The 24,840-nt window shown below is 42.5% G+C and overlaps 1 protein-coding gene across 2 annotated transcripts in view; it reads right to left on the bottom strand.

Moving 5' to 3' along the window:
- The window catches only part of LOC149801639 (zwei Ig domain protein zig-8-like), a 285,564-nt gene that overhangs the window by 94,696 nt on the left and 166,028 nt on the right, over positions 1–24,840 (bottom strand). The window lies entirely within an intron of this gene.

A 24,840-nucleotide genomic window follows, 5' to 3' on the forward strand; every position in this document is an offset into this window, starting at 1 on the left:
ATACTTCATATTTCCCCACATTATGATTTCAAACATTCAGTGACAGAACAGAAATACACATGCATATGTCATTACGCTTTTCTCTCCCTGCTTCAATCCGATACATTTCATTTAGAAATGGCAGGTAAATCCAGTCGATAATCACGAAATTTCGTAGAATCGAAAAAAAATACCAAATTCTATTCATTCCAGATCAAATGGAACAGTTCTTGCAATGCGCATTCATTCAAAATATGACTGAAAATTTAAATTTTAAGTAGACTAAACGCCATTTTCTTTCGAAAGTTATGTCTAGCGCGCGACTAAGTTTAAATTTAACTGGGCGGAGTTATGTGGGCATTAATAATGTTGTTGTGTAGTGATGAATCTGCGCTTGTGTATTTATTTTGGAATACGGAATACATTCAGCGACTGCTGTCAGATAGGGAAATTTAATTAAACATATCTGCAATTTCGTGTGCGTAATGTACAGTTTAGATGTTTGCATTAATGTCTCAAAGGATACAGTATCTATTCGAGGAGTTCATGTCTTTTGAAATGCTTACATGTGAGTGTCGTATCCTTTTTGCCGGAAATTATACTTGAAAACCTTTAGTCTCTTCCTTTCTCAATTGAGAAATGCAGTCTTATTTCGACAAATTGTGAAATGTTTCCAATCTTTTTTTTTTTGGTTACAAGTTACACAATTTAGTAGCTCCTTTTATATCATCGTGTACAATTCAGGTTGTGTTTCGCTTACATCTTATTGATTTTAGTTGATCACGTTTATTAAGAGAGGATAAGAATCTGTTAGACCGAACATTTAATGCATTACACTTAGAGAGTGAGAAAGTAACGCGTTCACCAAAGCTGAAGATACGTAAACAAAAGGAACTAATCGTCGTTGTTGTTGTTGTTGTTGTTGTAGGGTTTAACGCCATTTTTCAGCGCAAGATAGACTATACATGGCGGCCAGTACAAATATTAGAGGAAGAACCCGGAAAACCCCCAGAAAGAACCACCGACTCACGAGAAGCTACTGGCAAGCTTTCTCACATACCACATTGGACGAACCCGAGACTCGAACCCACGCAGACGGAAGTGAGATGACAGTGATACGTAGCAGTGAGCGCTTTAGACAACTCGGCCACTCGTGGACACCCCAACTAATCATTGTACAAATTATTATATATACATATATAATGCTTTCAAACGATTTTTGTTCAGTTTAATGAAATAATTCGCTCTGAAGCAGGCATGATATTGGCCACTTATCTTTTTGCATGTTTCTTTGTTTTGCTATCTTGGCTCTTACCAAGACTTTCAACACATTATTGGCGTTATCATGCCAAAGTAAAGGGGGCTAAGTAGGGCCTTGTTTTACATAATAGGCGAACTAGGGACCTCCTAGGGCGTCGAGATTTGAGGGTGTCAAACACGAAGTACACTGCCAGGTTATTCATTTATTACCAATAATATGTAGACTAAATACTGAAGTTAACAGTGTATCAATTAGAACTCGTAATAATACTAATGAACAGTTTATAGTAAGTGTTGTCCCCTGGGTGCAATAGGCGAAAAATTCGCCAATGGGTGCAAAATACCCTTGCATCGGCCCTGGGGCTAAGTACCCTTCCCAAGGAGATACCGAAGCAGCCGATCACTCATAAATTTCACCTTTGTCTGCGTCGGTTCGAGTCACGGTTTGACCAACTTGGGCATGTGAGAAAGCTTGCCAGAAATTTCCCGTGGATTGGCAGTTCCTTCGTGGGATTTCCTGCATTCTTCCTCCACCAGATATACTGGCCTCATTGTACAGCCTATCAGGTTAAACTCATAAAACAGAATTAACTATGCTTCCGCGAACCACCTAACATCACTTATAGCTAAGCAGGGGAGAATTGGTTTCAGATAGAGATTGTTGATGAGTAGTATAATCATGAGCAATAAACGTAGATGTCGACTCTGTTGCTCTGGTTGGTTTGTTAGCAAGCTGAGAATGGTTACGACACAGAATCATGTCCAATTCAATAGATTTATTTTAAATTTGCCCTTTATGATATGCATTCAGTATTAGGCGAGGGGATAGCTGCACGTTAAATTTTATTAACGAAAATCTCAGTCCGTAGGCAGGCGAGTTTGGAGAAGGTAAACTGAGCAAACATAAAAGAATTTAAAGAGGGAAATCGTTACCCATATAAATTCTAATGTATTACTTTATGAAAATAAAAACAACAGCCAAATAACCAGCTCGGTGTACTAGGTTGATTATCTCGAAATTTTAACATCCAATGGTAATTAGGAGCCATCTACAGAAATGCCTCACGTTTTACATAGACCAGGTATATCGATAATGTTTAGCGTGGCAATGGATGCTTTAAGCTCGAAACGTTTTTGAAATGGTGTACTTAACATAAAGATTTACAATATGTAAACCCCTGCCACGAACCTTAAAGTCATAATAATATTCGTTGTACGTAACGTTATGAACAATAAATAAAACTGTATTAAATAGGAATGATTACCGAGGCAGGATGCAAAGAGATGTGCAAAATATGAGGCATGTTGCTAATAGAAATCAGAAGAGAAAGCAAGAGGATCACTTCATTTTAAAATGTTACATTTCATGGCAATTAGGAGTCATCTATATAACTGTCTCGAGTTTTACATAGACCAGGTATATCGATAATGTACTGTACTGTTAAGTGGAAGAGGAGTTACTAAGTATAAGTGGTTCATCTCCATAATATGCAAGCCTTGACTCCACATAAAAATCATGTAAATATACTCTCTCTCTCTATCTCTATCCAACCAATTACTTTTCATTATTATGTTGCCATGGTGAATCTATTGCAATACTTATGTGATGTAGGGAAAGGGCTAATTTAAGATGTTAGCACTTGCGCCAAATCCCACTGTATCCTTTTGTAATAATAAAATGTTTAAAACAAATAAAATCGTTTGTAGTGGCTCAGCATTCGTTTGTCATGATTAGTGAAGAGAACCAACAGTCGCTGAAGGAAGTCTGGTTATCATAAGATTTCATGAGTGCGCTATGTTTATCTTACACGTTCTGTAAACGTATACAACAAAAATTTCTATTATAGTGCTCTATTTCCGTTGCTCTTGTTAGTTTGTTAGCAAGTTGAGAATGATTATGAGAGAGAATCATGTCCAATTCAATAGATTTATGTTAAAGTTGACCTGTATGATATGCATTCAGTATTAGGCGAGGGGACAGCTGCACGTTAAATGTTATTAACGAAAATGTCAGTCCGTAGGCAGGCGAGATTAGAAATGGTATACTGAACAAACATGAAAGAATATAGAGAGGGAAACCCTTACCCATATAAATTCTGAGATATTACTTTATGAAAATAAAAACAACAGCCAAACAACCAGCTCGGTGTACTATGTTGTTTATCTCGAAATTTTAACATCCAATGGTAATTAGGAGCCATCTATAGAACTGCCTCACGTCTTACATAGACCAGGTATATCGATAATGTTTAACGTGCAATGGATGATTTAAGCTCGAAACGTTTTTGAAATGGTGTACTTAACATAAAGATTTACAATATGTAAACCCCTGCCACGAACCTTAAAGTCATAATAATATTCGTTGTACGTAACGTTATGAACAATAAATAAAACTGTATTAAATAGGAATGATTATCGAGGCAGGATGCAGAGAGATGTGCAAAATATGAGGCATGTTGCTAATAGAAATCAGAAGAGAAAGCAAGAGGACCACTTCATTTTAAAATGTTACCTTTCATGGTAATTAGGAGTCATCTATATAACTGTCTCGAGTTTTACATAGACCAGGTATGTCGATAATGTACTGTACTGTTAAGTGGAAGAGGAGTTACTGAGTATAAGTGGTTCATCTCCATAATATACAAGCCTTGACTCCACAAAAAAAATCATGTAAATATACTCTCTCTCTCTCTCTCTCTCTCTCTCTCTCTCTCTCTCTCTCTCTCAATCCAACCAATTACTTTTCTTTATTATATTGCCATGTTAGTAGTGAATAGGGATACATTAGCGACAATGGGAATTAGCATTACAGACCCCCCTGGGAACGATTAGCGACAATGGAAATTTAACATGGAGAAAAATCGTGGGTCAGATTAGCGACAAGGGGAATTAACATGGGAATAAATCGTGGGTCACTCTAGCGACAAGGGGAATTTAACATGGAACTATAGTGTGGGTCTGTCTAGCGACAAGGGGAAATTAACATGGGGGAATAGAGTTTGGGTTTTTGGGATTTTTTTTTTTTTAAAATTTTTTTTTTAAATTTAAATTTAAATTTAAAAAAGGGGTAGGCAATTGAAAAGTCATTCTCTTTTCGAGAAATATGGCTGGCCCTGAAAAGGGCCTTTGGGTTTATGTTAATGTATCCATTAACATAAAGGGCACCGCATTGGTCTTCTTCTTGTCCTTAGGCTGCGTCTTACTGTTGGTCCGTAAATCAGCACTCTTTTCAGGCATCCTTGTCTTTCAACGTAGATCCGACGTATCCACAGGCTGGTGTTTGTCCTGTGGACAACGGTCCACTTGGATCGGACATACATGAGCATGTCCGTCCTAAACATCATGGAAGACACAAGGGTGGATGACTCAACTGTGGTCCACATCTTGAAGCGACGAGAACAGGTGAATCAATGCAGTGAACTGCGCTTATTTATAGGTAGAGGTAGGATTGAAACGGACTGAGTTCATTCACCAATTCGAACACGCGTTACAAAATTTAGTCAGCCCACATCCAATCCGAAGAGAGCAGTCTATGACGTCACGTGGTCTATATAGATTCGCTAGTGCTTGTGTGCAGTCAATCTATGCGACAGTGATTCAACATGACGGAAATTCAGAAAACGATCCATTGGGGTGCACCAGCAGGGGAGACTGCCCAAGACAACCCGGACTTACTTTCAGAAGAGGTGAATTGGGATTTTGTGGATTTTCTCTCCTCGCAAGAATTTGTTCCGGAACCTTCGTTACCTTCTTCATTACCGCAAGTGGAGAATTTTAGACAGAGACAAAAAGAAGAATTGGAGAAATTTATACAACGACAAAAGGAAGCGGAACAAGCTTTTCTCTTACAGCAACAGCAGCAAGAAGAAGAGGTAAGATAAAAACAACAGCAACAACAGCAAGAAGAAGTAGCAGCAAAGAAACAAGAGGGTGAAAATCAAACGGTCACGGTACTGTTGGACATTTTAGCGGAGTTAAGAAGTCTGAAACAAATGTATCAGACTTCTTTATTACGACCGAAGAGAATACGACCTTCCCGAGCTAAACACGTCAACCCTGTGACTAAGCCTACCGTATCACCCTTAGTGATTTCAACCCAATCATTATCATCATCAACATTACGCAGTCCAGAAGTAGGCCTTGGCCGTGGCAAAGGCTTAAGGCAGTTAAAGTTGATTGCTTAAACTCACCCCTACATCATAAAGAAAAAAAGGCCCTTTTCAGGGCCACCCACATTTCTCGAAAAGAAATACAATTTCAATTTGCCAATAACTCAAAAAAAACCCCACCCATTTTACCCTTATAGTACGTGTCTTTGTATGAGTGCGTGAGTGTAGCTTCTTATTTTAAAATCAAAACTCGAAGACACTTACCTTGTATCATTAATTTATTCTTTTCTCCATTTTTTACAATCCAATTCACAATTCACAACACAACACTTTAATTAAAAGTTCATTGACTTCTTCTTTCTCCTTGTTTAGTCTCTCTGTTTTTTCAATTTCTTCACCGTTTTTTCCTCATTTTCTTCCCTTCTTCTTTTCTTCTCCTGTTTCTTTGCCTCTTTTAAATAGAATTGTCTTCTTTCTTCCTCTTCTTCCTCTGAAGAATCCCTCTCTTCTTCCGAAGAATCCCTCTCTTCTTCTGAAGAATTCCTCTTTTCTTCTGATTCCTCTTGTTTTTTTTTGGGCAATCTGGAGACCAATGTCCTTTTTCTTTACAATAATAACAGGTATCTTGACTTTTGTCTTTTTTAGCCCCTGTTTTTTTTCTTTTTTGACGGTCTGGACATTCTGAAGACCAATGCCCTTTCTTCTGACAGATATAGCAAGTATCTTGACTTTTATCTCGAAAGGAAGGAGAGTAGTCCGTGGGCTGGTCTGAAGAGAATTTTCTAATGACCCCTCGCAAAGCTCTGACGAAACGTTCGATTTGGTTAGTCTCTTCCATCGTTGTGCTCGGCTTGAGAGTGAAATGAATAGTGAAAGGACAAGACACACACCCTTTTATATACGCTGGTCTGCCATGACTATAAATTAGTCTATGGTGTTTAAACTTGAGTCATTTGACGTTTTGCACTCAAGATGAAACGATCCTATCCATTCGAGAAGAAAGAAGAAGAAAGTAAGAGGCAGAAACGTGATCTATCGCCTCGTACCAGGGCTGAAATCTTGGCACAAATTCATGCCAGTGATTTTGAAGAGGACATGAGTGAACCAGAATTTGAAACCTCTAAACCAAGTTCGCCACCCTTAGTCAATTCTGAAAAGTACTATTCCATTCGAGAGACGGAAAAGCGCTCCTCTAGAAAATTTAGAACCACGGCTTACAAATACACGGTGAAGTTTAAAGATTTCAAGGCTGAAGTGCCGTTAGAGAAAGCAGAAGTGTTCATCACTGGGGTGTGGGATTCTTTGCTCACTTCACTCAAGCGACAATGTCAAGCCAAAGAAGACGATCGCTTGAGACTTTCCATACAACACGACGGTTTGAAATCCCCTGTTTGGATATAGTTTAGCACCCCTGCAGAATTGACCGCTTCCAAAGTCATGGACAAGATTCAACACGTACAACAATCTAATGACCAGTTTGACATCACCGATGGAAAAGCCACACTGGACATGACCCACGTCTCTCCTCCTCAAGGGACTGGACGCAAAAAGATGTTATTGGTGGACGACCTTCGCAACACCAGAAAGAGTCTCGTCCGAATTAACAACCCTCAAGACCAGATGTGTTTAGCCCGTGCCATCGTGGTGGGACGAACCTATGCCGACAAGAACGACACGGTAGAATGGAAAAGAGCCTGGAAAACTATTCAACGATCCGACCGAGCCAAACAACGAAATGAAGCAGAACTCCTGTTGCAACAAGCCGGACTGTCCAAAGACACACCCTGTGGCATTCCTGAGATGCAAAAATTGCAAGATGCCCTAGCTCCACGCTACACCTTGAAAGTGCACCCTCAAGAAATGCGCGGGCCTCTGTTGTTTCGAGGCCAAGGTTTTAAGGACGGAAAATACATTCATGTTTATTATCACGATGACCATTTCGATACCATTACCAGTATCACCGGATTCCTGGGATACGGTTATTATTGTGAGAAATGTGACTATGGTTATAATAATCGAGAGCAACACAAACATTGTGGATGGAAATGCTCAGGATGTTTGGCCTCTCCACCCTGTCTGAGCGAAGAACCAATGCCTTGTTCAACTTGTCAGCGCACGTTTGTCAGCCCTACCTGTTACCAACAACATCTGAAAACACAAGGTTCACAGAAGAAATGTGCTTGTCAACTCCTGAAATTGTGCCCTACCTGTGGACAAGGCATATGTACCAATACTGCCAAGGCACACGTATGTCGAGGAAAGAAAAAATGTCACATTTGTCACCACATCGTGGACTTGGAACACCAATGCTACGTGCAAAAATATCAACCCCCACCAGAGAAAGAGGACGGTCACAAGAAGAAAGGCAATTTCATCTTTTTCGATTTCGAATGCATGCAAGAGACCGGCATTCACATCCCTAATTTCTGCGTGGCTCATCGAGCGTGCGAGAAGTGCATTCAAGAACCTATCTTCAGTCATTGCCCTCACTGCAGCAAAATTCCTGGAGGGCGTGAAAAAATCTTTCGGGGACCGAACACGTTAGCCGATTTCGCTCGATGGGTCTTAGACCCCATCGACAAGACGTGGAGCCAAGAGGACATCGAACGTTACGGAGATTGTCATCGTCATGCCACGGTGATGGCTCACAATTTTTCCGGATACGATGGACAGTTTCTTCTCAGATACTATACGGAACAAGGCAACGAGCGTCCTAAAGTGACTTTGAACGGAGCCAAAATCATTTTCATGCAAGTGGGACAAGTGCAGTTTAAAGATTCGATGAGCTATTTGGCCATGCCTTTGAGTCGAATGCCTAAAACGTTTGGAATGACAGAAATGGCTAAAGGGTACTTTCCACACTTTTTCAATACGGAAGCCAATCAACATGCCGTTCTACCCCATTTGCCTGAGGCTCACTATTACGACCCCGACAACATGCGTACCGAACAACGAGAAGCTTTCTACGCTTGGTACCAGGCTCACGCCTCGGACCCCTTCGACTTTCAGGAAGAAATGCTAAAGTATTGTCGTTCCGACGTGGACATTTTACGGCGTTGCTGTGGAAAATTTCGAGAACTGTTCATGGAACACGGAGGGGTCGATCCTTTGAAAGAAGCTTGCACCATTGCCAAAGCGTGTTCCTTAGTGTATCGACAACGATTCATGCCTGAAAACACCGTGGCTGTCATCAGTCCTCAAACGACCCACTTTGTCAAACGTCAATACTCGGTCAAAGCCCTACGTTGGTTACATTACTTGTGCGACAAGGAAGACAAGTGGATTCAGCATGCCCGCAACGGAGGGGGCGAAAAGACCATCGGAACGTATTCGGTCGATGGCTGGGACTTAGAAAACCCCAAGATTGTGTACGAGTTTAACGGTTGCTTATTTCACGGATGTCCCGTCTGTTACCCTGACCGTAGCACTAAAAATCAGTTTTTGCAACGAACCATGGAAGACTTGTACCAGGACACTTGTCAGCGACGCCTAAAGTTGGAACAGGAAGGATACCAAGTGGTGAAAATGTGGGAACACGAGTACGATCACCGTATGAAAACCGATCCCGAGTTTAAACGCCTCGTGGAAAGTAACCAGTTCATGGACCCACTGAACCCTAGGGATAGTTTGTACGGAGGAAGAACCAATGCCACCTGTTTGCTGTACCAAGCCGACGAAGAGAAAGGAGAAGAAATCAAATACTTGGACGTGTGTTCGCTGTATCCCTACGTGTGCAAATATTGTCGCTTTCCTGTAGGGCACCCGCAGTTGCTGACGGAACACATCGACCTGAAAAACATTCGACAATACGAAGGCTTGATCAAGTGCAAAGTTTTGCCTCCCACGAACCTATACCATCCCGTCTTACCTCACCATTGTCAAGGCAAACTGATGTTTCCCTTGTGCCGTACTTGTGCCGAAACGTGCAACCAAGACCAACCTTGTCAGCACAGCCAGGAAGAACGTGCCTTGACGGGAACCTGGGTCAGCGTAGAATTGTTCAAAGCTCTGGACATGGGATACCAACTGTTAGAAGTGTACGAAATTTGCCACTTTCCCAAGACACAACAATACCACAAGGGTGATCCCAGTCAGAAAGGCATTTTCGCCGACTACGTGGATGCCTTTTTGAAACTGAAACAAGAAGCCAGCGGCTATCCTTCCTGGTGTCACACTCCCGAAGACCAAATACAATTCAAAGAGAAATACTACGAACAAGAAGGCATCACTTTAGACCACATCGAGAAAAACGAAGGCAGGCGATCGTTTGCCAAAGTGATGTTAAATTGCTTGTGGGGTAAAATGGCACAACGACCGTGTTTACCCAAGACGGAATATTTGACAGAACCTTCCCGCTACTTCCAGATGATTCACGACAAAACCAAATACATGAAACACGTGGACGTCGTTCGCGAAGATTTGATCTTGGTCAATTACGAAGAAGATCTGGACTTTGTACAAGACGACCCTTTTGGAAATGTCATCATTGCGGCTTACGTGACAGCTCATGCTCGCTTAAAATTGTACGAAGCTTTAGAACTGTTAGGGGAACACGTCCTGTACTTTGACACGGACAGTTGCATTTACATCCATCACCCGATTCAACATCACCCTGACATCGAAGGAGACCGTTTAGGAGCTTGGACAGACGAGCATCCCGACGACAAGATTCTAAGTTTCGTCAGTGGCGGTCCCAAAAATTACGGCTACGAATACCGGGACAAACAAGGAGAAGTGCACACGACGTGCAAAGTGAAAGGACTGACTCTGAATTATCGTACCAGTCGAGTGGTCAACTTTGGCGTATTGAAAGAAGCCTTGCAGTCGGGAGAGGATGCAAACTTTAAAGTGACCACCTATCAACCGAACAAGATTGTACGTTTACCCACTCACCACATCGTCAGTCGACCCTTGGAAAAAGTCTATCAAATCGTGTACCAGAAGCGAGTGCGACTTCCCAATCATTTCACCTTACCGTATGGATACGTCGGTATTGGTCTGTATATAAAAAGGAACCCTAGGCAAGATCAATAGTTCATTGGGACTACCAAGACTGAGCGAACAAGATGAATACTTTCAGAGAAACACGAAACAAGTTGTTTAGAAAGGCACAATTCAAGTGTGAGACTTCGGAAGTGGAATGCGATTGTGAGCCTTGCGATGGATACGATGCTGTACATTGTGACCTGAACGATGGCGTAAAGCATCATGGGAACTTTAGTGTCCCTATCCCTATCATGGAAAGTGATGCTGTGCGTGTCAAACCTGTGGGATGCGAAAGTGATGCCGCTCGTCCTCTTGGACATTTTACTGAGTTTCGTTTTAAAGGGGAATGTTCACCTTCACGTCTACCCCCTTACGGATGTCATCCAGCCCTGAGCAAACTCCTGTTCATGTCACCCAACCCTCATCGAAACGAACCTGTGAAAGACGAATATTCGTTTCCTGTGCGTTTGTCGGAATACTGCGACTTTGAAAATCGTCTTCAATCGTTCAAAGGAAAATGGCCTAAGTATCTGGGAGGACCGACCCCCGAAGAATTAGCCAGAGCCGGATTTTTCTACTTGGGCGAAGGAGATAAAGTCAAGTGCTTCAGTTGCGGTGTGTCACTTCACCACTGGGAACCGCAAGATTCGGCCTACGTTGAACATGCTCGATGGTCACCGAATTGTCATTACTTACCCTTAGTGGGACCGAGACATTGAAGTAACTTCTTACCATAATCTGTTGATGGATACTTTACAAGAGAACATTCGTGCTTTGCCTGTGGAGTTGAGAGAACGCATTTATCGAGAACTGGTTAAAATACAAGTGAAACGTAAAGAACAATTGCATCCGTTACGTCACCGGTGTTTGAACCACTGGTACCTGAAGGCTATACAAGGATTGATTCAATTGAAAGTGTTCCATCGGAAAGACATTAATCAACGATCCTCTAGTTTTAAAAAGGATTGGTTTGGTATGGACGATTCTACCTACATCATTGTAAACTTACTGCATCGAATTCCAGAGGAAGAGTTAACGAATTACCAACATCTTGAACACAATGTCAACTTGGTGAAAGAGGAAACTTCTGAACGAATTGTAATGTGTAAATTAGTGACTGAACGATTTAAATTCGACACTGAAGTAAAACCATGTTTGTGCAAACAGTACATTTCTTGTGTCAGACCAAAGAGGGTTTAGTATGACCTATTCATGGATACATTGCTAGAGAACATTCGTGCTTTGCCTGTGGAGTTGAGAGAACGCATTTACCGAGAACTGATCAAAATACAAGTGAAACGCAAACGCAAAGTGATTCATCCGTTTTTAAATTATGCTTTGTTCCAAAGTACAAGAAGACTGATTATGAGTGGATATTACATTAGGCACAAAGTTAAATGAGGCTATTGGATACCACCCAACGATTCCAAAAACAGTGTATATACTTATGGATACTTTACAAGAGAACATTTTGGGCTTGCCTGAGGAGTTGAGAGAAAGGATTTACCGAGAGCTGGTGAAAATACAAGTGAAACGTAAAGAACAATTGCATCCGTTACGTCACCAGATCTTTAACCACTGGTACCTGAATGGTATAAGAGAACTGATTCGTCAGAAATTGTTTCAATGGTCAGACATTGTTCAAAACTTTGAGGTCGCTAATGATCGACATGTTCATAATTATGGTTACTTCGAGATTCACCTAGTGCAACGCATTGAGGAAGACAAGTTAAAGGATTACCAACATTTGTTACGTGGAATCTACTTAGCGGAAGAGGAAACTTCTAAACGAACTCTGACGTTTCGGTTACAGTATGCAAGATTTAGATTCCCTACTGGAGAACGAAGATCTCTGGCTAGAAAGTACGTGTATTGCATCCGAAAAAAAGAGAATATAAAAACAGGCTGCCATGCCACGGCTTATGTCACATGTCATTGAACAGATTCCGTGGAAGGTACTCAATGACCATATTCAAACCGTGGATCATTACCATCAATTATTACAAGAATTTTATCCATTCAATTTGGGACGACAAGTGGTGTGTGTCTTAGTGACTTGTTTTCTGGGATTTCGTTTACCAGCCGATTCTTTGTGGATTCTTTACGATCAGTACTTACCACCTCAATGGCCTTAAATGGTCACGAAAAACTCCTTTTGCTCAAAGCCTTGCGGTTTCATCTGGATACTTCTCGACCTCAACAGGAAAAAAAGATTCGTCAACTTTTAGCTACCCAAGACGTGTATGACGATGTGTGTGTAGCTTGTGACTTACATCCCCATTGGACAGATGTCCGTGCCTGGAAAGAATGGAGTTTTGAGGCTTGGACCCAAGAAGTGGCCCAGTATGCACGAGAGTTGTTCAAGGAAAAAAGTTACTTTTCAACCCGTGTTAGTGACGCTGCCAGAAGAACCCGTTACCCAGGACGGGACTGTCGTGGACAGGCCTGAAAGACCCTTTCGGGAGGACACTTGTGTGACCTTACCCCCTACTATAGAACTGGTTAGAACATTACCCAAAACATGTTGTACAGACACTTGTATTTATTCCACGTTAATGGTTATCATGTGCCTTTTATCCTTGTACTTAAGCCTTTGGCTTTTATGTATTTTTGTCTTTCGTATTCATGTTTAAAAAAAAAACATTCAATAAACGTGTTCTGAAAAAGTATATAAACTCTTGTCTTGTTTGTTTTCGTGTCACAAGTGACATTTCTCACACAATGGCTACCTCTGCTGTCTCTGCTCCCTCTTCCTCTACTGTCAAAGTCATCGACGAACACTTAGATCGTGCCAGTTGGGAGGCTTTGTATCTTCGCCATCCCTTTAACATGCTCATTGCTGGACCTAGCGGTTCAGGCAAAACCGAATTCGTCAAACGTTTGATCGAACATAAACATCATTTGATCGATCGACCACCTCAACGGATCGTGTGGTGTTACAAAGAGTGGCAATCGGCGTACAACCTCTTGCGAGAAAGTCAAGGCGATTCCATCGTGTTTGTGGAAGGCATTCCTAAAGAAGACGCCGGTATCGTCTCTGACTCCCGTCAAACCCATTTGGTCATTTTCGACGACATGTTAGGAGAAGACGAAGAAGAAATTAAATTGTGGTTCACGCGCAAAGGGCATCACCGTAATGCCAGTGTCATTTACATCACCCAAATTCGGCTAATGTGGGTATGTGAGAAAGCTTGCCAGTAGCTTCTCGAGGGTCGGTGGTTCTTTCCGGGGTTTTTCCGGGTTCTTCCTCCACCATTAATACTGGCCGCCATGTATAGCCTATCGTGTGCTGAAAAATGGCGTTAAACCCTACAACAACAACAACAACAACATCACCCAAAATTTGTTTCAACAAAGTAAAGCCCATCGCACCATCAGTCTCAATGCGCATTACGTGGTCTTGTTTAAAAGCCCTCGAGATAAATCGCAAGTGCAAGTCTTAGCCAAACAGTTAGGAACGCCTTGGCTGACTCAGGCGTACGACGATGCCACTCAAACACCACACGCCTATTTACTCGTCGATTTGAAACCTACGACTCCCGAGGATTTGCGATTTCGTACCCACTTGTTTCACCACTGGTGCCAAGACGGAGGGCCTGTCCTGTACACGTCTCCGTCCTCGACTTCATTTCACTCCCCATAAAAAAAATCTATAAAAACCTCAGACCCTTTTTCGTCTGTCTCACACAGTGTGAACATGACGTCCCTTCAGTCGCATCTTCCCGTCAAATTGATTCGTGCCTTGTATGGCATCAGTCGAGAAAAAAATCCACAAACGCGAGCCCGTGTCTTAGAAGCTAGTCTCAAAGAAGTCTTACGATGGTTCACGGTGACGGCACGTCAAATACTCCAAGGAATCATTCAGATTCCTCATCAAACCAAACGCTTTTTCGATCGAAACAAAGTCGCTTTGGTCCAACTGGCCGATCCCCGCATCGACACTCAAACCAAAAAACAAATCATTTTGAAACCTGGAGGGAGTGGTACTCTAGGAGGGGTCATCATTCGCTCTCTCTTAAGATGGGATCCTAATGCCCCCAAAGTTATACCCAAGAAAAAAGTCCAACGAAGCCCCAAGAAGAAGAAAAAGACCAGGTCCCCAAGGAGAACTTCTCCAGTGGCAGGACCCTCCTCTGACCAGACACCACCCCGGAAAAAGAAAAGAAGCCCCCAGAAAAAGAAACAGAAAAAAGTCCCCAGAAAAAGAAAAGTCCACAGAAGAAAACTAGTCGCAAGAGAGGCACTTCGGCTAGGACGCAACCTTACACTCGTAAACCACGACCTGCCACAGCGGTGACTGCGTCTCCGGCATCCTCACGTTTGTCCACTTCTCCGTTGATGACACCAGGAACTGAAGAGTACTTGGAGACGTTGATCACACCAAGAACTTCTCCGTTGATGACCCCCAAAAGAACTTCCCCAGTAGCAGGACCCTCCAATTTAGTGGCAGTGGCTGCTGCTCACAAAGTACCTTCTCCCAAAATCAAAGTCCATGAAAGATCGGGCATGTTACAAATTTTACTGGATTTGTCCAAGCAAGAACTGGCTCGATTTAGTCCGTTGCGTACCCCTGCACGACGTGTCATGCCTGTCATCAAACTAATACGACGTAAAGACAATCAGTGGCGACGCGTTCCAGTATAAAAAAGGCCTGTGACCAAGTAGGGTATCAGTGTTTTCTTTTTGGTGCTCCTGAAGACTCAAAGATGTCACCCTCCAGAAAACCCCAAGGAAAGAAAAGAAAAGGACTACCACCACGTTTAGTCAAACATGGGGACATGTTATCTGTCCTGTCCAAAGCTTCTCCACCCCTACGAAAAAAACTCATTCAATCAGCCTCCAAAGAGGTCATCGATACCGTGTGCGAATGTTGTTTGAACGTTTTGAAAGGCACGATCCCTTTGTCCAAACACCAGAAACAATGCTTAGGCAAACATCGTCACGTTCTTTGGAAAATGGTTCAAAAGAAGAAGATGTTAGTCCAACGTGGAGGCATTTTGCCTCTCTTGTTAGGCCCCATACTGAAAGGAGTCTTGGGAACCATGTTGGGAGGACTGGTGGGAGCAAGATAAAAAGGCCCTCGGAAGTCCCAAGATCTCAGAATCGACCGCTGACAACCCCATGGAAGGACGAAAACTAGCTTTAGTGCCTTACAAACGATGGATGGAATACCATCGGTGGCAAGAACAACTCACCCCGCATTTACCTCCCAATCCCAATTTGAGCGAGATGTCCCAGTTACAACACGAATTGCAGTCCTTGATGGATCGCCAAGATTTGTCCGAAACAGAAAAATCGCAAAAGTACGGTCAACTCTTGCAACGACTGCAACTCTTTCACCAGAAAGCTTTAGACGAAACAGCTCTACCCACCCTGAAAGATTTTAAGACCTTGATGAAAAGTCCAGCACCATCATCATTACCACCACCACCACCACCACCACCACTACGACTATCCCCAGGGGTCACCAGAGATGCTACCCCACAAAGACCTGAGGAAGAAGAGATGCGAGAAGTGTTTCAAACACCGTCAGCAGCTCCCATTTCGAGTAAGATTGCAGCATCCTTGTTGACCCCGTCCCCCACACCCCAACGAGAGGAAATGAAAGCTTGGGTTAAAAAGATGATGTCCACTCCTCCTTCGACAGAAGTGAAAAAGAAAGAAGGGAAACCAGAAGCGAAAAAAGAAAAGAAAACCAAAGCCATTACATTGCCACCTCCACCACCACTACCTTCGACTTCTACTCCCGTAGCCCATCGGACACGTAAATCCGTTTCTAAACCACCCTTTCGACCTACCCAAAGTAGCATCACCGAAGAGTGGGTGACTTATTAACATACGAACACAAAAAATAAAAAAATGGAAAAAGTCTTATCCAGCATTTACTACGATCCCTCGCATCCTGCAGGTTACGCAGGAGTTCAAAAATTGTATCGTGGTGCCAAAACGCGACTGAAAAGTCTCCGTTTACCTCAAGTGCAACCATGGTTACAAGAACAAGCTACCTACACTTTACACAAACCCATTCGACGCAAGTTTGCCAGAAGTCGCACCCGAGTGGAAGGCATCGATCATCAATGGCAAGCCGATTTAGCTGATGTCTCTCATTTGGCCAGCTACAATCGTGGCTACAAATATTTGTTTTGTGTCATCGACGTCTTTTCCAAATTTGCCTGGGTCGTGCCCTTGACTTCCAAATCGAGCAGCGAGTTAGTGCGAGACCTGCAACGAGTGTTGAAACAAAGTGGTCGTCACCCTCTTCGATGGCAAACGGACAAAGGCACCGAATTTCTGAACCAAGCTTTCCAAAAAGAATTAAAGAAACGTGACATTCATTTTTTTACCACCGAGAATCCCGAAACCAAAGCCAGCATCGTGGAACGTTTTCAACGCACTTTGAAAGAACGCATGTGGAAATATTTTACGCATCACCACACTCTGAAGTACATCGACATCTTACCGCACCTGGTGCAAGCGTACAACCAATCTTACCATCGAAGCATCGGGACGTGACTCCCGACAACGAAGTGCTGGTGTTTGAGCGCCTGTTCGGTACGTCCCCGACGAGGGCTGTCCCCAAGAAAAGTGGAGAGTTGGCCATAGGAGATTGGGTGCGCATTGGCAAAACCAAACGCACTTTCGACAAAGGTTACTTACCTAACTGGACGACCGAATTGTTTCGCGTCACTGGACGAGTGCATGGCCGTCATCCTGCCGTCTATAAATTGGAAGACATGAACGGAGAAGTGCTCAAAGGAACGTTTTATTTGCCCGAGTTACAACGTGTCACCAAAAAAGAAGACGACGTGTACGACATCGAAAGCATTCTCGAACGCAGAACCCGTAAAGTGGGCAAACGACGTGTCAAAGAAGTCAAAGTACGTTGGAAAGGATATCCACCCAGTTTTGATTCTTGGATCGACGCTTCGCAAGTCATCGACTATAAAAAGAAGTGACCATCATGCCCTTTCACACATCAGACGCAGCTACGTCGACCACTCCTTCTTCACCTAGTTCTTCTGTGCAAGATTTACAAAAACAACCCTTGTGGGTGTGGTGTGGAGAACGTGTGCCTAAAACGCAAATCGTCTTTTTCTGCCAAATCTTCGTGGTGTATTGTGTCATCGGGGCAGCCATTGCCAATTTGAGTTTGCAACAAGGAGACAAACAATTGTGGACCATTTTATTGAGCAGTTGCATCGGTCACCTGCTTCCCAATCCCTCCCTGAAATTCTCCTCGAACGGGAACCACGGGAACTTTTTGTCCAGTGCCAGTGCCAGTCACCAGTCCAACCACAACCAGAACCCCATTTTGGGCGGAGACACGCCTCTGACATCCACTAACCCCTCGGACAGCCACAGAACTCTGGAATTATGAGTCACCAAAACCAATTTTACTTAACCTTACCCAGTGACAGTTCCATGGAGGTGTTTCCCAACAACACGTTGTGCTGTTACACGGCCAAATTACCTCAGGCCATCTCCTTAGATCACGAAGCCCATTGGGAAGTGGCTTTGGTAGAAGTGATTCGCCCAACACAAATCAAAAACATCACTGATACTCAAAACAATTTTGACGTCGAAATTCTGGACCCAGCACTGCAGCAAAAGATGACGGGCAGTCCTCAACATAACTCAAATCTTGCAAAGGACCTATTACCCCGCAGCAGTGACTCTTCTTCTCCTCCTCTTTTCGTTTATCGCTTTAAAATTAACCCAGCCATTATTTTAGTGGTCAACATCTGGTGGAAGCCATCGCTGACAAATTCTATGCAACCTTTGACAAAGTTCTGACCAAAGAAGGTAAACGTGTCACCATCGAGTACCACAAACTGTCTCACCGTCTACTCATCAAATTTCAAAGTGAGGAAAGAAGTATACGTATTAAATTTTGCCCTGAATTGTATGACATTTTGGGTGGAGACCTCAAAATGGTCACGGATAGGGACACCAAAAAAATTAAAATGACAGACATTGAGAACGACATGCATTTTGCAAGGTATTTTCGTTACCCGGGAGAACTGAACCAAGGACTGAATTTGATCTTCGTGTACTCCGATGTGGTGGAGTACAACGTAGTGGGACACACCTCCGTACCATTACTGCGTGTCATTCCTTTCAAAGTAAATTCTGCCACGGCCACTGACGAGGAAGGTGGGAACACTTACCACGTCCACCGCGAATTTGTCCATCCTCATTATTTACCCGTCAGCAAGTCGTATTTGGACACGGTCAACATTGCTATAAAAGGAGATCTGGGACAAAATATTCCATTCACCAAAGGAAAAGTCACGGTGAAACTCCATTTTCGAAAACGGTTTTCTCACGACTCGTAAGTCATGTATCCAGTGTACAGAGGTGTTGCTCGACAGCGAGGACACGGTTTAGGAGATATGTTGAAATCGGCCTTTCGTTCGGTGGCCCCGGTGTTGAAACCGATGGTGACACGCGGATTGCACGCTTTGAAAGATGCGGCACTGACGCAAGGCAAAGAATTTCTCCAAAATGTCATCATCGACAAACAAAACCCTAAAGAAGCCTTCATGAGGGCTGGCAAAAATGTCTTGCTGCAAACGGGCAAAGACCTTTTGGGCCGACGAAACACACCTATAAATGCCCTGCACGCTACCGAGTCAGGCATTCAGCAAGGACAAGGCAGAAAGAGACGACGACGAAGAAAACACCCTTTCACCAGACTTCAAGCGAGAAAGGCCAAGAAAAGAAGAACCGTTCGAGACTTAGACGTTTTCGATTATTGAGAAAGAACAGAACAAAATGATGCACCGAGAGTCTTGCGCTTGTTCCAAGACGGAACTGGATCTGTTTGCCATGCCCCCCACCATGATGACCATGCAAGAATCCCAGTGGGTGGAATTTCACCCCGTCTCCTCATTGACCGATTCCGCTCCCATCGAGTTTGAAATCAAAGGACAGCCCGAAGATTACATCGATCCAAATAGCAGTTACCTGTATTTGGAGGTGAAAGTGATTAAAACGGACAACACCAATCCTAGAGCCAATGATAGAATAGCGCCCGTCAACAATTTCATGCATTCCTTGTTCAGCGAAGTGGACTTGTACTTGAATAACAAACTGGTCAGCAGCAGCATGGATACTTACCCATATCGCGCCTACCTGGAAAATCTCTTGACGTACGGAAAAGAAGCCAAGAACACTCATCTGGATGCTTGCGTGGTATGGAAACCTGACACGGCCGGTGCAAACACGTTTAACGACACAGCCCTGACAGAAGATGGGAATGCTCACAATGTGGGGTTTAACACACGTAGAACTAAAATTCTGCAAGGGCGAAGTTTAGAACTGATGGATCGTTTGCATTTGGACATGTGGTTACAAGAAAAGTATTTGCTGAACGGAGTGGATATCCGCCTGAGACTGAATCGTAGCACTGCTGCTTTCCATTTGATGGCCCATGCCAATGAATACAAAACTGTTATCCAAGAAGCCCGACTTTACGTGCGTCGTGTGGAAGTGTTACCTAAAGTAGGAAACGACGTCAGTCAGACGTTGAGTAGAACGACCGCCAAGTATCCCATACGACGCGTGGAAGTGAAAACGTTCACCATTCCTGTTGGATAGCGATCCATGATCGAAGATCATCTGTTCCAAGGACAATTACCCAAGCGTTTGATCGTTGGTATCGTCAGGAATTCAGCTTTCAATGGACTTCACAACGAAAATCCTTTTGAGTTTCGACACTCTAGCGTGTCCAAGATCGAAGTCAGTCGCGACGGCAAGACCTTGTGTACCCGACCCTTTGAGCCTAACTTTGCCCAGAACAATTACTTGAGATCGTACTTGTCCCTGTACGAAGCCACGGGACATTTAGGGACCAACACCAGTCACGGGATTACGTACGACGATTATGCAGGAGGCTATGCTTTGTGGGCTTTCGATTTCACTCCAGACCAAGGCAGCGACGAGGGACATTTCCACCCTATAAAATCAGGCCAGATTCGTGTGGAAATTCAGTTTGCAAACCGAGACCCTGCTGATCCAACGTTGAACGTCATCCTGTATGCAGAATTTGACAATACGATAGAAATCAACAGTTTGAGAGAAGTCATTCTAGATTACTAGAAACCATGGAAGACTGTTATCCCTCTTTACCTAGTGGAGAAACTTTGGAGATGGAATGTGAGGAGACCGTGGAAAAAGAAGAATCCCAAGACAAAGACGAAGAAGTTGTCATGATGAAGTCAAGATGGCCAGAACAAGAAGACCATTTAGTCTCCTGTTTTGCCAAACACTTGGTCGATAAAATGACGGAATTGATCCAAAAAAAATTGCTATGGACGTCAAAACGATCATCCCAGTCAAATTCAACACGACAAATGCCTGATGTTGAGTCAAGAAGAAAAATTGGACGAGTATCTGGACGAAGCTTGGAGTCTCATCTCGAACAAAGACGTGTTGCACCAGTGGTATAAAGACTTGCGTGAACATTCTTGTCCACCATTAACCACTCAAGAGATCCATCGTATCGAAGCTCTCCTGAATCAGAGTGAGGAAACAGAACGAATAACCGTTTATTCGTCAGACATTTTCAAGCAAAAAGTCAGGATCGAATTGACGACTTATTATTACCTGTGAAGAAGAAAAAACCACACAAAACAATGGATACCTGGGAACTTTATTACCTTTTGAACCACAGTTCGTATACGGCTTCTTGGAATCCTGTCGTCTGTGCTAAAGATGAACTCCCTCATCGCAAACCTAAAGACCATCAAGCTTACGTGATCAACACGGACGACAGTCATCTCCCAGGAACCCACTGGGTAGCCGTCTACTTTCCTCAAGAAGGATGTGTGGAATATTTCGATTCGTACGGATTGCCCCCTTTGGAAGACGATATCATCGACTTTATGAGAAGAAATGCTCAAACCACCCGATTCAATAATGTGAAATTACAAGGCACAGATTCCTTGGTGTGTGGACAATACTGTGTGTATTTTCTGCATCATCGCAGCCTAGGCTATTCCTTAGAACATTTAGTGACTCAATTTGATCCTCGTTCTTCTGCTAGAAACGATGTGAAAGTAGATCGATGGTTTTGTGACCATTATGCTTATCTTTTGTCTCAAGCTAGGAAACGTAGTGTCCATCAATGGCCTAATGATTTCCAACAGTGGAAATCACAATTTCATTCACAACGTTGTCAGCCCTGTTTAAAGTAGATTGTCAATTGAGAAAAAATTGTTTGATGTTATATTGTTGGATTATTGTTAAAAATGTTAGAGTTGTTGTTTAGTGTTAAGTGATTTTTGAATAAAAAATGTTGTGTTTTGAAAAAAAAATGCCTTTGTCTTTTGTTTAGCTATAAGAATGTTGGATTGATGCTCTTTGATTTCTTACTATCCCTCTCATGACACTCATTGAACATTGCGGCTCGAAAACCGTGTGGGGGATGTTTTCCTTCACGTCCGCGCTTTGACTTTAAGAACCGGGGTTGTTTCAAGTCTAACCATCCATTGTCGACTCATCCTCCTACGAAGATGTGCTCCAAACTAGCTAAGCTCAACGAAGCCTACGTGAATTTGCATAGGGTCAGACACAGTCTGATACCGAAGCCAGAAGAAATAGAGAATGTGAGAATGTTAAAAGTCACTGAAGACGTGATAGAAGAGCTCTTCAGAGAAGAAATGAACAGGGAGAAAGAAGAATGGACAGAGAAGTACAGACTTCAGAGACAGCAGCAACAACAACAACAGCAGCAGCAACCTGAACCTGACAGAGGCTTTGTTGATTGTCGTATCGACACCAAAGAGTTCTTCTTCTCTTTCCGAAGAAGCAGACCTATCGCCAGAAAGTCTATCCTCAGAGGACATTGCATTCTTAGAAACTAAAAAAGAATGCCATAGCAAACAAAAAAAAACAGCCCTTTTCAGGGCTACCCAATACTCTAGAAAAGAAATAACTATCCATTTGCCAATGTGTGTAGGTAGAGTAGTGTGAATATAAACACTAACTCTTTTTTAAAAAAATGTGAGGGTATGTGTTTGTGTGTTTGTGTTTGTAAGTGGTTAAGTAAGTTGGTATGGATAGTAGATTAAAATGATGTCTTTTTTGGTGTTTGAGGTGTAAATTTGGGGTTAGATTGGATTGCTTTGCGTATGTGGATAGTCTATTGAAGTGATTTATAAAAAAAATTTTAAAATAGTGATGGGTAGCATAAAAAAGTGAGTGAGTGTTTCTTTTAGGTCCGCGCGTTGTTGTTTTCTTGATCATGATCTAGGTAAGATCAATTTTACGTTTTTAGGGGGATGTTTTCCATCACGTCCGCGCTTTCAGTATAAATTGAAACTCGCTCGGCAGTCTAGCTACCCTTGTTGATTGATAAACACCGCCAGAAGAATGAACACCACAATTGTGAAACTGTTAGAACTCCAGATGCACCTGGAATATGCCAGGCGCATAGTAAATGAACTATCAGCGGAGGCTATCGTAGAAGAAGCAAGAATAAAGAAGGAAGAGGAGGAGAGAAGAGAGAGGGAAGAAGAGGAAAAGAAAATAGAAGAGAGGATGTCGCACAATATTCCCGAGACAGAAGATTGGGGTGCTGAAGCGAATCATCCTCCCTCTGCGCTCCCCAGAAGAAAGGTGAAAGGAGACTGGGGAAGAAGATGCGTGTGTGGCGCCAGGCCAGGAAGGTGCAACGATTAGATAGGTGCATCTGGAGTTAAAAAAAAATCAGCCCTTTTAAGGGCTACCCAATACTCTAGAAAAGAAATAACTATTCATTTGCCAATGTGTGTAGGTAGAGTAGCGTGAATATAAACACTAACTCTTTTAAAAAAATGTGAGTGAATGTGTGTTTGTGTGTTAGTGATTGTAAGAGCTCGGGTATGTTTGTGTGAATAGTAGATTATAGGTTTCTTAGCGTATGTGAAGAGTATAGTTTGGGTTTTATTATATGAAATGAGAAAGTAGGGGGATGTTTTACTTCACGTCCGCGCGTTGTTCGGTCATGATCTAGGTAAGATCAATTTTATGTTTTCAGGGGATGTTTTCCTTCACGTCCGCGCTTTCACTATAAGAACCCACAGTATTCGTCGTTCAAACCATTCTAGAAAGAAGATGGCTTCTAACCAAATGGACAAAATGCAAACATTGCAAGACGTTTTAGACAACTTAGGAATGATGGAGCAGATGTTAATAAGACTCGTTGAAGACCACTATTCCTATAGTCCCCATCGTGTAAAGATGGAAATTAATAACTTAAGAAAGGTAAAGGACAAGATAAGTGGTGTCATGAAAGAGATAAAGGAGGAGAAGGAGGATGAAGAGGAAAGAATAAGAATACGCAAATGGAACGAAAAAATTGAAAAAGAAGAAGAAAATGAGAAGAGGAAGAAAGAAGAAGAGGAAGAGAAGAAGAAAGAAGAGCAGGAGAAAAAAAAAGAAAGAAAAGAAGAGAAAGAGTGTAGGAGATAAAATAAGAACTTGGTGGAGAAAAAGAAGAAATTAGAAGCAGAAGAAGAAGAAAACCCAAAGGCCCTTTTCAGGGCCAGCCATATTTCTCGAAAAGAGAATGACTTTTCAATTGCCTACCCCTTTTTTAAATTTAAATTTAAATTTAAAAAAAAATTTTTTAAAAAAAAAAAAATCCCAAAAACCCAAACTCTATTCCCCCATGTTAATTTCCCCTTGTCGCTAGACAGACCCACACTATAGTTCCATGTTAAATTCCCCTTGTCGCTAGAGTGACCCACGATTTATTCCCATGTTAATTCCCCTTGTCGCTAATCTGACCCACGATTTTTCTCCATGTTAAATTTCCATTGTCGCTAATCGTTCCCAGGGGGGTCTGTAATGCTAATTCCCATTCTCGCTAATGTATCCCTATTCACTATTCATGTTGAATATGTTGCAATACTTGTGTCATGTAGGGAAAGGACTAATTTAAGATGTTAGTACTTGCGCCAAATCCCATTGTATCCCTTTGTAATAATACATTTTTTAAAACAAATAAAATCGTTTGTAGTGGCTCAGCATTCGTTTGTCATGATTAATGAAGAGAACCAACAGTCGCTGAAGGAAGTCTGGCTATCATAAGATTTCACGAGTGAGTTATGTTTATTTTACACGTTCTGTAAACGTATACGACAAAAGTTTCTATTATAGTGCTCTCGATGGGTTGAACTTCGATATGTGACGTGTAAAGACTCCCCTATGTTAATGAAACTGTTCTATAAGAGATCTTGGAGGAAGTGAGAAGTGAAATTGTCGCGAACGTATTAACCGTTGATGGGAATGGAGTACGTCAGGTGTCTGCCAAAGGGTCTGCTCTTGGTTCAAGCATTGAGATTATAACTCGGGTTTAAGGATTGTGGACTACCCACTTTCAAAAATATATTGTTCCTGTGAAAAGAGATATTGCCACTTCACCTGCAAGTAACTAAAACTAATCGTGCTTGTCGTTGTAACTGTTATTTATATTGTCTCCTTTTTTACAAATAGCAGAATCGTATGTTTTAACATCTAC

Source organism: Sinohyriopsis cumingii, chromosome 4 (assembly GCF_028554795.1).
Source record: "Sinohyriopsis cumingii isolate HCF-2022 chromosome 4, ASM2855479v2, whole genome shotgun sequence".
In the NCBI taxonomy this organism is placed as follows: domain Eukaryota; kingdom Metazoa; phylum Mollusca; class Bivalvia; order Unionida; family Unionidae; genus Sinohyriopsis; species Sinohyriopsis cumingii.